Raw genomic sequence first — 15,942 nt, 5'->3', positions numbered from 1 at the left:
AACATTACTAGCCTATGTAAAACTTGAGTGAATGCCTCCTTTTAATCTTCAAATCATTGGAAGAGGCCAGTGTAGTAGGCATCTATCTGAATTTCTCTGTGTGGAAAGAAAGACGATTTGCTCAGAAAGGAGAAATGAAGATTTGGTGGAAGCTACTTACCTTTAAAGAAATGAAATTTAAGTTTTTCATAAATATCCCTCCTGTCTTAAGAGTCAATATAAAGCAATAATAGTCGTTATCGTTATCATCAGGTGTTTTATGAAGAACAATTATTCAGGATACAATAGGTAAGAAGAGTTTAAAGAGGTAAAGATGGGACTAGTTAAGAATGGGAAGCTAAACGTAACTTTGAGTAAATCAGAGACAAAATGACCTCTTTTCCACACAGAAGCATAGATCCAGGGGAAAAGAATCTTAGAAATTATTTTGTGGTGTGTAACATTGTTATTCCACAGATGAGGAAGCGAAAGCCCAGAGATTAATTTGCCCAGTGTTTCACAGTAAATTGATGGTGGGGCTAGAATTAGATACTTTGGGGATTATGCTGTCTACCGATCTGATTACAAAGAGAAACTAGAACTGGGTCCTCTGACTCCACAGACTTTCTTCCCTAGTTCACAGAGGCTTGCCACTAGGAAAGCAAGGATATTTTCTCCGGTGTCAGTCAGTCAGAGATGGTATAACCCTAGAGGGGTCCCCTGGCCTTCCTAGAACACTGCTCCCAGTACATAACAAATGGCTCACCCTACCATCAGTCCTGTGCACTGCTTCACAATTCTTCAATAGGAGAGAGAGTCGACAACAACAAATCTCTCTTCCTTCAGCTGCTTCTTTGAATTAATGCTTTGCCGTGTTTTGTTTTATGCTATCTCTGGGGAGGAGTGAATATGTCATTGTAATTAACTCATCTGATGAGGGAGGTCTCGTTTATTTCTCCTACAAAATAACAGGTGGTGGGAGAGCTCTAGTACATTACAGTGATATGAATTGCATTTAGAATAAATCACATTAAATAAATAAGGAAACAAAATGACTTTAAGGTACAATTTTTTTATTGTTTTAAATTAAGCCTTAGGAGTGAGCAGCTGCATATCAACTGCCTGTGTGGGGCTAGGTAACATCTCTTCTGTTTCTCCCTCAAGTCCCTTGTCTCCCTTGGGGACTACAATTAAAGAAAGGTTCGATGACAAGATTGTTCTCAAGTTCAGCCTGCTTTGGCCAGCACAAGGCTATGTCCCTCTGGGGCAAGAGACCTGAGTTAGCAAATGATAGTGCAGGAGGTTCCCTTTTACTACATCGTTCCTGGAAACATGTGATTTAAGTAGAAGCTGATGTAGGGGAATTTCTTTTAGGGTGCTCACTAATAGACCGATGTGAGATTCAGAACTGGGAAGGAGTCTTTAATTTACAAGTGAGGGAACTGAGAACAAAAGCGGGGAGGACTTACTTAAGCCCAGACTAGAAATGAAAAACTTCTGTCTTCTGCTTCCAAATCCAGGTATTGGTGTGTGGAACATCAGCAGGTATACTGTCTGACCGTCATCTGGTAGTGGTAACGGCTCAGTGGAGGACATAGCTGGTATGGAGTTGGTGAGAAGTGGTAGAGCACAAGCAGAGAAGCCATTAGCAGAGGGAGGGAAGAACAAGTACGGCTGTGGTATCTATGCCATTGATTCAAGGTCCTTTTGTCGGTGGAGATGCTGATGTTGGTCCAGTCTATTCCTTGTGTTTCTATTGAACCTGTACACACTGAGTGAATGGAGGAAGTAAATAGTAACAAATCTGTGACATCAAATTCAGCTTAATACTCTCTGTGAATGGTAAAAACTGAAATTATCTCTATCCCTAGAAAAGAGTGCTAATTGTAGGACTACTTTATTGTTTTAATAGGTTTAATTTTTTTTCAATGAAAAATACCTACTTTCTCTCTCCTACCATCACTCCTCCTGCAAAGGAGCAAAACAAATTGACTGAGCTTACTTTTCATGGAATAATAGGTAGCAAAAGTTAATTTCAACTTGTTCTTGCTTCTCAAATATCTTCATCTTATATAACATGCAATCTAAACAATAGAACTAAATATAGAGATAACGGCTGGCAATTCTTATAAAGCACCCATTTCTACAGGAAGCCTTTCCCAATGTCTCTTAATTTAGGATCTTCCCTCTCTTCATTATTTCCAAATTATTTTCTCTATCTCTTGCTTGTATATAGTTGTTTGCACATTTCTTTATTCATTAGATTGTGAGCTCCTGGAAAGCAAAGATTTTGAATCTCTAGTATGTAGCACAAAGCCTGGCACATTGTAGAACCTTAATAAATGCTCATTGGCTAAATGCTAACTAAATGCTCACAAATTCTATTTTAACATTATAAATTAGTATTATAATTATTTGTGCCTATGCCTGACCTTCTGTTTTAAACTTTTAAGCTCTCTAAAGATGAAGATTGTATCTTTTATTATTCATCTTACTATCTTTCCCAATGTCTGGTGCAATGATCTGCACATACTAGCTACTTAATATATTGAAGTAAAACCATTAAATTAACAGCAATATCAAAAATTTTAGTCATAGGGAGAACAAAATTCTATGTTAAGAACCTTTGAGCTAAAGTACATCTAATCCTACTTGCACCTATTACTACTGGAATCACCTGTGTAGTATCCCAAAGAAGTGTTCAGCCCAAAGTAGAAAGTAGGAATTTTGATTTAACAGGAAAATTCACTTGTGATTGGGAGACATTTCAATTCAAGTTCTATAGAACTTATGAAGCTCTTGCTATACAGCAGGTGCTCGGCTAAACTTTGGGAATGCAGAGATAAAACAAAACAAAACAAAACAAAAATCCCTGCTCTTAAGGAACCTATAGTGTCCTGGAGAAAATCAATATATAAACATAAATCTAGGGGGCAGCTAGATGGAGCAGTAGATAGAACAGTGGCTCTGGAGTCAGATGGACCTGAGTGCAAATCCAGCTTCAGACATTTAACACTTACTAGCTATGTGACTCTGGTCAGGCCACAAGTCCAATTGCTCTGCCAAAACAATAAGAGTAACAATAGCAACAAAATAACACAAAAAATGAACCCACAAAAACATAAATATATAGTAAATATGTCTATTATAGATAAATTTAAGTAGTATAATGGATAGAATGCTGAACTTGGAATTAAAAAGATTTGAGTTCAAATTCTTCATTTGATATTCCCACATGATTGTGATCAAATCACAGTCTCTATAAGCTTATCTATAAAATAAGGATGTTTGACTAAATGTTTCCAGTATTAAATCTAGGATCCTATGAGAATCTTATTCATTGGATCCATACTAGAAATCCCTCTACTTTAGGTCATAACTAAACATCAAAGTAGGACTTTAGAGAAGAGCTATATCCATACTAATGTATAAGCTAAAATAATATGAAAAAACCTTTTTCCTCAAAATATTAAAGTATTTAAAATATTAAATATTAAATTGCATTTTCTATGTAAACTAACAATGTACTTCCTAACTGATCTGTAAATCAATATTTGTAAACTAAGCATTTTCATTCCTTTAGCTGTAATTGTGCTCAGAGACATTCATTGCTTCCTTTTGGGTGTGGCTATGAGAGTACTGAACATAATAGAGCAAACACCTTAACTAAATCTAGTCAAAACATTTCTACCCTGAAGTTGATGCCTATAATGAAAATCTGCTTTTCACAAATGACTCATTGTGTGAAGATGGTGTTGAAGATGTTGGAAACCAGGATGGTGAGTGTGTGTGAAAATCAAATTAATCTATAGGAAGATGAGGATCAGCAGTCTATCACAGCAGAGTGTTTGATAATAATGGGATAGAAGAAACAGACACTGCTTGGGAAATACATAAAAGTTCAGGAAATGGCAATGGAAATAATGAATTAGTAACTATTTCAAGAGATGGCAGGGCAAGAGTCAGCAGCAAACAAAGGAGGAATATTATGTCAGGAAATGATAGGGGAAGGATGGCCATGACTAAACCCAAAGTTGGCTGTGAACTGAAAGAGTGAAGAAATGTAACAGATGCTCCTAATTTCAGATCACAAAATTCTACTCCTAATAGCTATCTCAATTTCAGTTCTTTGTTGTGTTTCCTTGCCCTCTGCCAGTTGTGCTAACTGGCAAAATCTTGTGTGTGGGCTAATAAATGTTTGATTCTTATATGCTGCTTTGGATTCCAGATTATCAGTTTGAACACCCAAGCAGTTCATTAGATTTTGGACTGGAAGAGACCTTAGAAATCCAAGTATAATCCCCCTCATTTTACAGATGAGAAAACCAAGGCCCAGAATGCCTTGCCTCCCACAGACAGTAAATAGCAAAGATGGGCTTCAGAACAAGCTTTTCTGACTCCAAATCCAGAGCATTTCCCAGTTCACTGTAGTTGTTCATTCATTTTAATCATATCTGACTTTTCATGACTCTGTTTAAGGTTTTCTTAGCAACTATACTAAAGTGGTTTGCAATTTCCTGCTCCAGTTCATTCTACAGGTGAGAAAATTGAAACAAACATGGTTAAATGGCTTGTTCAGGGTCACAGATTTGAATTTAGGAAGATGAGTCTTCCTGACTCTAACTCTCTATCTACCTACTTGCCTCTTAATTATACCATATTAAATAGCCATCTATTTATATTACCAATTGTCAATAAAAGAATAAATTTAATTCATTTCTGTACCTAAAATCCTACTTCTCCTTTGTTTCTGTTCTTGCCAAAGCTATTTCTTTCTACCCTTGTTACTCAAGGACTATTCTTACACAATCCATAATGGAAAATTGACTCTGAAATTTAAGTCAAAATAAATTAAATTTCAAGAATGAAAATTCTTTTAATTGACAGAAAAGATTTTTCCCCTGTAAAGAGCTTTTCTATTATGTACAATAAAGATCCTTTAAATTTTAGGCATGAATTTGGTTTATTTCTGTCGCTGCTTCCTGTAGGGGGAGCTGATTGGCAATAACAAAATTTGTAGTCTAGGAAATGAGTGATTATTATTTGCCAGGTTGAATTATTAGGTCAGAATTATTTGATAATTTGTTTCAGAAGATATATTCTCAAAATGTAGTGTCTGGATTTGAAACTGTGTTTTTAAACTATTCCTAAGCCTCTCAAATTTTATTTCACCAAGAAAAGTCATTCCAATGCAAAAAAAAATTAGTTAACCAGATGAATAATCAGAATTTTCAGAAAAAGAAATAATAACTTAAAAACTCAAACTATCTGAAAGGTCATGTAAGCTATATCTTTGATTTTACAGTTACAACAACTAAGCTCAGAGAAATTGAATGACCTGGCCAACATCACATGATCATTTCATGCCAAAGTCCATAATAGAACCCTGGTCTCTTGGCCTTGTATAGTAGTCTGCCTGTAGAGAGAATAGTTCTCCATTACTTTAAGTCTTTGAAAAAGTACTAAATTTCAAGTTGGAGGACCTGGGATTACATCTCTGCTCTGCCATTTGCTCCCTTTTAACCTTGAGCAAATTATTAGACCCTTTCTGGGTCTTCTCATCAGTAAAACAAAGGAGTTGGAATAGATGAGTGTTAAGATCTTTTCAACATTTTAAATCTTTCCTTTGATCTATAATCTAAGTGGAAGTTGGAATGTGGTAGGATGAATTTCTATTTAGATACAAGTTAGGCAAATGACTTATAAAATTCCTTCTAACTCTGCAATCCTGTGCTTTTGTGACCTATAACTCTCCTTGGTCATCAGTGCAAAAAAAATTAGATTCACTCATAAAAATCCTGAAAATTATCAGACCAATCTCCTATTTACAATCTTTTTTCCCAATAAATTTTCCATATCTGGATCTTAACAAAATATTTCTTTTGTGTTATGTGAAAGTAGAAATGAATCCAAAGAAAAACTAAGATAGGAAAACCACACAAACCAGACCAAGTAAACAAAAAGGAGGTGTATGCTTAAAGCAATACAATTTTGAGAGCATCAAGGTCCTAAGACTTGTGGCATCTGAAAGATTGGAGAATACTAAACAATTGGGGAGAAATGGGTTGTGACACATTACCAACAATAAATTGTATACAAGAAGTAATACAAAAGCCTTATCAAAAAAAGATCTAGGGCCAGAAAAAGAAGAGGTAGGTCAATCAGGTAACCAGAGTAAAACAGAAGAAATGGACAGCAAAAGTGCTAAAATTGTTACCCACATAATATGGAAAGACCTGAAAGAAGGTTCTTATCACATGGAATGTCTCACTTCTAAATTAATTCTAAGAATATTATGGACAAAAGTCACACAGTAGAAGAGGGTGTGAATAGGCCATGGACTATACTGCTGAAGAGAATATCTATATTGATGAGATTCATATAGTGCTGAAATCTTCACATACTTTGCTCACATAGTTCTGGTTCTCTGACTGAAACTTTTTTATTGTATCATCATGTGTCTGATATAGTTAGCTACTATACTTTTCAAGGCTTCTCTTTTGTGTACATCCTGAAAATTTTCATCATTATTACTCATTATATACAATGGTTATTGCTTTTACCTCCTGAGATTTCTAAACAGAATCACAAAGGGCTAATTGAAAGGCATGGCATGGAAATATAAAGAAAGGTGGGGAAATGAAGCTTGGAAAACTGTGGGGAATGTGAAATCTGCAGTAAGTAACCATCATCCCTTTCCTGGCTGATGAGTCCATCTGTTCTTTGGCTTGAAGTAGCAGGTTAAGAATGAATAAACCATATGTTTTTGAAAAGTATGAGTACATTGTCAATCAGCTTCCACTTAATGTGAAGGTGATTAGGGCATCCGTAGGCACAGCATCATAGTCATTTTAAGGATGGTCAATATCTTCCAATGACAGCAGGCATTTTGGTGTTATTGTTGTGATTAGATAGTCTAAAAACCTAAGAGTATGAAATAGCATTTTTAGAAAACTATCTTTAGTCACTAACTACGTACTAGTTTCTGCTCTTTGCCTTTATAATTTCCTCAGGCAACTGTGGGATGGGAAATAATATTTATTCCATTTTAAACAATTACCAGATCCAATCGTGACTCTTATGTTTGACTTTCCAAAACCCCTTTAAATACTTCCAAAGGATTCAAAGTTGTTTATTTATCAAATCAATGTCTTTGGCAAATGCCTTCCCTTATGAAACTAGAAGACTGCCCAGCAACATAAATGAGTTGGTTCTTTCTTCCTTAGCCAATAGCAAAATAATTTGTGGCAAAGAATTGGATGCTGACAGGGAAGAGAGACAATAGGAAATTCAATCAGGAAATATTTCTTCAACTGAAAATAGATGCAATTACCTTTTATCTGTTAAAAAAAAAAAAAGAAGATACATAATAAAGGAATCCAAAGAACAATGACAAGCATTTTATTAAAAAATTATGAAAGATCCAAATACATTTAGGATATTTTACTTATCAATTTTCTTGAAAGTTAATATCATAGGGTGAGCTATTAGTTCAGAGAAAGTAATAGGACAGTTTTTAAGGGCAACCTATTCACCTGAAATTACTTTTAGGAATAGGCTAGTTTCAAGGGTAAAGAACTTCAAAAAATATCCCAATTGTTTTGTTTTCATAGAATTTACTGAGCATTTCACTTTTTTAAAAATCACTTTTTAGAGGAGCAGAAAATTAAACAGCTAAAACCCAATCTAATAACTGAACAAAGGAAGAAGAAGTGATTAGAGTCTGTTAGGGAAATGTAGTAATCATTATGAATACACAACTATTACTTTTCACAGAGATCTGTGTGTGTGTGTGTGTGTGTGTGTATGTGTGTGTGTGTGTAGCTAGATTTCGATTAGTGTGAATAATGAATCCTAAGAAGTGACTAAGTGACTAAGAAAGTTGACTTTGCATTAATCAGTTATATTTATGTAAAGTATGGTCATTGTTTATAGTAGAATGGAAATGCCCAGTCAAATTCAAATAATATGATCAATTTGTGGGATTTGTGTTAATTAGAGCTAATTAGCTCTCTGTGTGAGTTTATATGTAGTATGTATGTATGAGTATATATAATGTGTATATATATACATACATATATATTGTGCATATATATATGTGTATATAGATTTGAGTTGGTGGGAGCTGAATCACCTCCTTTTGAGGTGATTAGGATATGTAAGGTAAAAAGCACTGAGGGGAGCTGAAGATAAACTGAAGCCTGCTGGCAGAAGAAAATAGAGTTGTGAATAGCTCAGCTACATTTCAACTTAGTTCTTTTCCCTCAATGATTAATTATATTGTAAATGGCAAACAATCAAGTACTTGCATTATAGTGACTATTTTATACATAGGTTGCAGAGAAAGTACTTATGCAGAACTCAGCTATAGAGAATTCCTTATACTCTGATCAACAAAGTATTGTTACAAATAAATCATTTATGGAAATAGCTTTGTTGTCTATAGAATTCTTATTTTAAGTGCTTATTATCATGGAATTTTCTTTGTGTCCCAAATGGAATAGATTTCTGGGATTCATTTTTGGTAGTAGTAGTAAAGTGATGGTATTCACTGCTTCATGACTGTTTTTAGGGATGGGTTAAGAGGCAGGACTGCAGAATAAAAAACAACTACAATCCCTACTTTCCCTATTCTTATAGCCTAAAGGATGTTTCTTTAATTTTAAGAACAGAGGAAGGAATTTGTGACCAAAGGAGAACTAAAGATCATTATTAATCACAAAATAGAAAATTTTGATTACATCAAATTAAGAAGCTTTTGTACAAACAAAACTAATGCAAACAACATTAGAAGGGAAGTAACAAATTGGGAAAACATTTTTACAGTTAAAGGTTTGGATAAAGGCCTCATCTCCAAAATATACAGAGAATTGATTCTAATTTATAAGAAATCAAGCTATTCTCCAATTGATAAATGGTCAAAGGATATGAACAGACTATTTTCAGATGATGAAATTGAAACTATTTCCACTCATATGAAAGAGTGTTCCAAATCACTATTGATCAGAGAAATGCAAATTAAGACGACTCTGAGATAATTACTACATACCTGTCAGATTGGCTAAGATGATAGGAACAAATAATGATGAATGTTGGAGGGATTGTGGGAAAACTGGGACACTGATGCATTGTTGGTGGAGTTGTGAAAGAATCCAACCATTCTGGAGAGCAATCTGGAATTATGCCCAAAAAGTTATCAAACTGTGTGTACCCTTAGATCCAGCAGTGCTACTACTAGGCTTATATCCCAAGGAAATACTAAAGAAGGGAAAGGGACCTGTATGTGCCAAAATGTGGCAGCCCTTTTTGTAGTGGCTAGAAACTGGGAAATGAATGGATGCCCATCAATTGGAGAATGGTTGGGTAAATTATGGTATATGAATGTTATGGAATATTATTGCTCTGTAAGAAATGACCAGTAGGATGAATACAGAGAGGCTTGGAGAGACTTACATCAACTGATGCTGAGTGAAATGAGCAGAACTAGGGAATCATTATACACTTCAACAATGATACTGTATGAGGATGTATTCTGATGGAAATGGATATCTTCAACATAGAGAAGAGCTAATCCAATTTCAATTGATCAATGATGGGCAGAATCATCTCCACCCAGAGAAGGAACACTAGGAAATGAGTGTAAACTGTTAGCATTTTTTTGTTTTTCTCCCCAGGTTATTTTTACCTTTCGAATTCAATTCTTCCTTTTCAACAACAACAAAATTCGGTTCTGCACATATATATTGTATCTAGGATAAACTATAACATATTTAATATGTATGGGAATTCCTGCCATCTAGGGAAGGGGGTGGAGGGAAGGAGGGGAAAAATTCAGAACAGAAGGGTGTACAAGGGATAATTTACTTTCCTGAGTCTTTTGTGCTTATCTTGGATCATTGTGCTACTGAGAGGAGCTGGGTCCTTCATAGTTGAGCATTACACAATATTGCTGATACTATGTACAATGTTTTCCTGGTTCTGCTCATTCACTCTGCATCAGTTCATTTGTATAGCATTTTAGAACTGTAAAATGTTACATAAAATAAATATAAACTGTTATACTAGAGAAGAATTCAAACCTGTGGTTTCACTAGCATAAAGAAGTCCAAAGGAAAGGCTGCTCTCTGTTTTCCAACTTAAAGACGTATTAAGAGATATTGAGAGACTAGAGAATTGAGAGACTAAAGGCTTTACCAGGGATCATATAGTCAATAAATGTGTCAGATTCAAAACTTTAACCTTGATTTTTCTGGTTGGAGTGAGCCATCCATATACTATACCATGCTTCTTTCAAATAATTGCTAAAAGACTTGTTAAGAGTCAACTTGATACATAATTCCATTTAATGCTAACTTTCCCCTGGCTATAGGACATTAAATATTAGTGGACTTATTCTTCAAAATATTTTCTCATCTTTGAGTGGGACTTGAGAAATAAGGAACTTCATTTATGACCAACATCATTGTTGGTAGCAGAAACAAAAATTCCATATTCACTGATTGCCATGACTTTGGGAGAGAAGGGAAGATGGAAAGGCAGAGTTATAGAATACAAACTTAACAATAGTCCCTGCTTTCTGTATCCCTATAATCTATGGGATATCTCCTCAAATTTAAGAGGACTTAAAATGTGAAAATTTACAGGACTTATTCAAACTCCCTTCCCTTTTCTTATTTAAAATATTTTACTAAATATATTTAGTTCTATTGATGACACAAAAGTGGATTAAAGAAAGATGATGGGGAAGGAAAGAACACCACTATCAGAATGATAAAATAAATAATTTCCTTTCAAAGACTGTTGTTATGTGAAATTTTAAATAATCTTCTAAGCAGAGCTTGGGGGCATCTGTGATTTTTAAATGGAACTATTCTGTTTCTAGGGAAATACATACTTTTAAAAATTAAGCTTGAGGCTAAAAGCCTTCCACAATAAATCTCCCTCTGGCACCCTTCTCTAGAGACAAATATACCTTGAAACCTTCAAACAAGGCACTCATGGAGCTTATCAGCTGGTGTCTCCCTTATACTAGAGAAGTTCCTTCTTTCTCATTAAGAAACACAGGTCAGCTGGACATCTCCTGAGGTTGTTTTTTGTTTGTTTGTTTGTTTTTTTAAATAAAATTCCCTCCCTCCAAGGACTATAATTTATTTCTTTCTAACAACCCTTAGGGAGCAGAAAGCAGACACTTTATAAGTGATTATTACATCTATTAGGAATCCCAATTCCCACTTTCCTGATGGCATTAAAAAAATAAAAACACCAAACCAACTACAATTCCCTTGGCTCAAAAGTGAACTCAAGTGCAACTTGTCCACAAACTATAACATCTAACTGGGATCTTTCAACATTTCTCTCACTTGCATAATGAGTATATGCTGCTAGCAGGAGATCTAGATGAGCTGTACAAACGACAAACTTTTCAAGAAACTACTCTGGGGAAAATACACTGCAAAGGCTAAGTGCCATTTAGTTACTTCAGATATTCATGCTTGACAAAACTCTATATTAAATTTGAAATAAAACACTTACATGCACAGTAATTCTTCAACTCTAAGTAAGTCCTAAAAATACAGAATGTTAGAATTTGATGACCTTCTTCCTCCACCTGAACAGTGTGTATGCCCTCCCAAATTTTACTTTTCTTATTTGGAGTAAAATACACATGGAATCAGTGTAAATCAAGGCTTTTTCATTATGCCATAGAAACTTCCTCCTTCAATACTATCTCCTTGCCCTGGATTTCATGGTCAGAAGTACCTGCAGCTTCTCCCTCTGGTTGGATGGACTCCTTCCAGAATCTCTGTATAAGCAGGGTTCCCAGGTCAGTCACTTCTTAATTCCTCATCAGATTATAATATGGTCTCCTCCATCATGTCCCTCATTTTTTTTCAAATTTCTTTTATATTTTTTCCATCATTATAATATGAACTTGCTGATAGGAGGGGCTGTCTTAGTTTTTATTTCTATTTGTATTTCCAACCCTTAGTACTGTTGTCTAATGCATGGTGACTGTTTAATGAATGCTTACTGATCGACTGAATTGGAATTCTAAAAGTGAAACAGATAGCAGATCATCTATTCTAATTTATTAATTTCAAAGATGAGAACACTAGGATTGGAAGAGTCAAAGTGACTTGCCCAATACTATTTAGATAACTAAAAACAATAGTGTTGGAAGCTGAACTCAGTCTCAGGATTTCAAATTTAGGGATGAGTAGTCTGGACTACATTATGTTCCCTTATATTATTTTCTCTATTTTACATCTAAAGGATTGAAGCCCAAACTGGTAAATTCATTTATCCAAGATCACAAAATTGGTGAATATTGGAGCCTTGGCTCCAGTCATGTCTTTTGACTGTCAAGTGTGATGTCCTTCCCCAACAAAATGTGAATTTCCTATTTCATCTCTATACTGTAAGTAGAACATTTTCACCATGGTAAAAGTAAGGGCCAGGAATATTACCATCTCAGAAGAATAGGGATGGGATCAGAATAAGATGATGAATATATCATACTTTGTGGATGTTTTTGTTCTGATGAGGACATTTGTCTTCATAAATGGGACATGTTCTTATATTCCATGGTCTGCCTTAAGGCAATTTAGCAAGCTAATTTATCTCAGATCTAGAACTATGTGATCAATAGCTAAATAACATAATATTCATGGGAAATCATGCAATCCAAGGCAGGAATTTTCTGTACAAAAATCTCTAAGAATTGGATGTTCAGCATCAACCTGTAGACCTCCAGTGCTCCAGAACCTTTGCTTCCTTAAATTTAGTTTAAATGAATCTCTCAATATATTTCCTCCACCCTCCAATTATTACTCATTCTGTGTTGCTGGGCCAAACTAAAAAGTGGATTTTCCATATTCCTGAACTTGAAATACTTGAATCAATCAACAAGCATTTAAGAAATACTCTATATGCCAAGCACTATATTAAGAGGCAAAAGGGAAAGCATCAGCTTTTAAAGAGATTACATTCTATACTTAAAAACAAATCTCATGTCATACCTAAGTTGTTTACAAATTGATTACACATCCCCAGTTCCTTAACAGATCTTCTGACTATCAGGGCTAACTTACTCTGGATAGTTTTCCAGTTTGACATGGTATTTCAAACATAAAAACGTGACATTCTGAATTTGAAAAAATACTCCATATCCTTGCACTGGGTATCATCCTCCTCCCAATCATTCAAATTCTCATCTTCAGTTGTATGCCCTAAACCTAACTCTACTTCTGACTCTACCCTATAAATTCAATTTGTTGCCAAAACAAAACAATTATGCTCTATTCCCACAAAATCTCTCCATTCTCCATTCACCCAGCTACCATTATACTTCAAGCTCTCATCTCTTTTATGGACTACTGAATTAGCACCATAATCAGTCTTTCCTCTCCAATCTATCTTTCATATAATCACCAAAGTATTTTCCTAAAACTCTGGTTTGATCCTCTTCTACCCTCCCACCAGACCTTCATCAATCCATTCTAGTATATAATCCCCTCTTTAAACTTAATTTAAATTTAATTTAATTTTAAATTTTTCCAGTTTTCCTAAACAATGTATCCTGTAATATAGACACACTGACTTACTCCTTGTGTCATATATAGCCAACTCTATTTCCTATCTCTATACAAAGAAGTACTTTCTGTGCTCGTCCCCTTCCATCACTCCTGGAATTTATATCCTCCCCATCTTTGCCTCTTGGAATCTCTGGGTTTCTTGAGGATTCAGTTCAAAACCACCTTCTACACAGAGTCTTTCCTGATATCCCTAATCTTATTGCCACCCCTCCCAGAACCATCGTGTGTGTGTGCATGTGTGTAAGTATATAATATGTCTATATGGAGGTATATATGCACATATATTGCTTCCTCCATTAGAATCTAAATAAATTCTTAAGAGCATAGACTCCCTCATTTTTTACTTTCTATCCCCAAGTTTAGCACAATGTTTTGTGGTTGTTGTGAAGTTGTTTTTCAGTTATTTCTGACTCTTTGTGACCCCATTTTGGGTTTTCTTGGTTTGTCATTTTCTCCTCCAGATTATTGTATATATGAGAAAACTGAGACAGAGTTAAGTAACTTGCCCAGTTTAAATGTCTAAGGCTGGATTTGAATTCAGGTTGTTCTGTCACCAGGCCCCTCTATTCACTGGGCTACCTAGTTGCCCTTTTGCACAATAATGTACTAGCACTTATTTAATTTTTGTTGATTGATTGGTTTAAGCATAAGATAAATACTAGTCCTTCCCTAAAATAAATGAATGGAACATATTTGCTTACTGCCTTAGTAGTGTTACTTTAAGAAATTTGAAGATGCCATCAAACCTAGCTAACTCAATTTCTCTTTCAAAAGCTAGAATATGTGATCATTTTTCTTTCTTAGTTTTCCAAAGCACTTTGAAATCATCAGACCAACAGTAAGTAGCACAGCGCATTGCTATTCTTGTACAGTAGTGCTGTGGCATATAATTAAATCATTAAGAGGCAAATTAAATCCTCCAGCAATGTTCCTCTAAGTATTTGTGGGCAAACCTATTAGCATTGTACCAGTAAACTCTGGTTACTGCATGCAAACTGAGTAGGTTCACCATCAGAGGCTTTGGGGGTACACAGGTGATGTGACCTTGTAAGGAATAATGCGGGATGGTTGATAAGTTAAAGATGGCTGGATTGGATTGAATTAATGGTGGTACTTTAGAAACCTTTTGAAAACAGATCTGACAAAATTTGCCTACTGAGTGACAACAATAGAGCTCATTTTTAATGGGGGAAAATAATTCTAGTTTGTAACATTTCACATTAATTTTGTTGCAGGATGAAGGATTGTAAACCTAAAGCTGGAAGAGACAGAAATTATCTTGCTCAACTCATTTTATACCATCCTTTATTCTTGATAAATATATTCTCTAATAATCATAGAATCATACAATTTCTTAGAATTGGATGGGACCTCAAGGATCACCTTGTCCCACCCCATTTGACAAAAGAAGCCCCTCTATAACATTTCTGACAAGTAGATAGCCAGATTCTACTTGAAGATGTCCAGCAGCAAGAAAAAGAGGGAGATCCCTAACTACTGATGTAGGCAATTCCACTTTGGCTTAGATCTGATTGTAAGGAAGATTTTCCTGACACCAAGTGGAAGTTTCTCTCTGTGAACTTTCTGCCTACCTTAGTTTCTGCCCTCTCGGGCCAAACATGTAAGTCTGAATTCTATTCCACATGACAGTCCATCAAATATTTGAAGATAGACATCATGCTGTCACCCCAAAACATCTCTTCTCCAGGACAAGCACCCCCATTTCCTTCCTAAACATGCCTTGGGCTCAAGCTTCTTTGGCATCTAGGTGTCACAATGGTTAGAGTGCGCAGAGCTTGGAGTCAGGAAAACTCATCTTCCCAAGTTCAAATCTGGCCTCAGATACCAGGCAAGTCATTTAACCCTGTGTGCCTCGGTTTTCCCATCTGTAAAATGAGTGCACAATAAAATGGTAAACCACTCCAGGAGCTTTGCAAGAAAAGCCCTAAATGGAGTCACAAAGAATCAGAAACTGTCTGAATGTTAGTCAGTCAGAAAAATGACTGAAAAGTTACTCAACAACAAAATTGTGCTAAACCTGAAGACATAAAGACATAAAGGAACTGACTGAATAACTAACTTATTTTCTGTGCTAAGTACCTTCCACTAGATATAGCCCAGCTTATCCATGTACATCCTATGCTTTGGTACCCAGAACAGAACAAAATACACCACATGGAGTCTGTCCAGCACCACTAAGAACAAAATTGTCACCTCTGTTTTCTTGGTTTTCTGTGGATCTCAATTCATTCCTAGATTCCTTTCTCATAATATATGTGACCTTCATTTTCCTGATAGAATGGCACATTTCTGGTGGCCTCAAAGGTAGTGTATGGAAGTAGGATTTTCAGGATAATGTAATCTCTGC

The sequence above is a fragment of the Sminthopsis crassicaudata genome, chromosome 2 (genome assembly GCF_048593235.1).
Source record: "Sminthopsis crassicaudata isolate SCR6 chromosome 2, ASM4859323v1, whole genome shotgun sequence".
Classification (NCBI taxonomy): domain Eukaryota; kingdom Metazoa; phylum Chordata; class Mammalia; order Dasyuromorphia; family Dasyuridae; genus Sminthopsis; species Sminthopsis crassicaudata.
Note: the sequence above shows the minus strand (reverse complement) of the source record.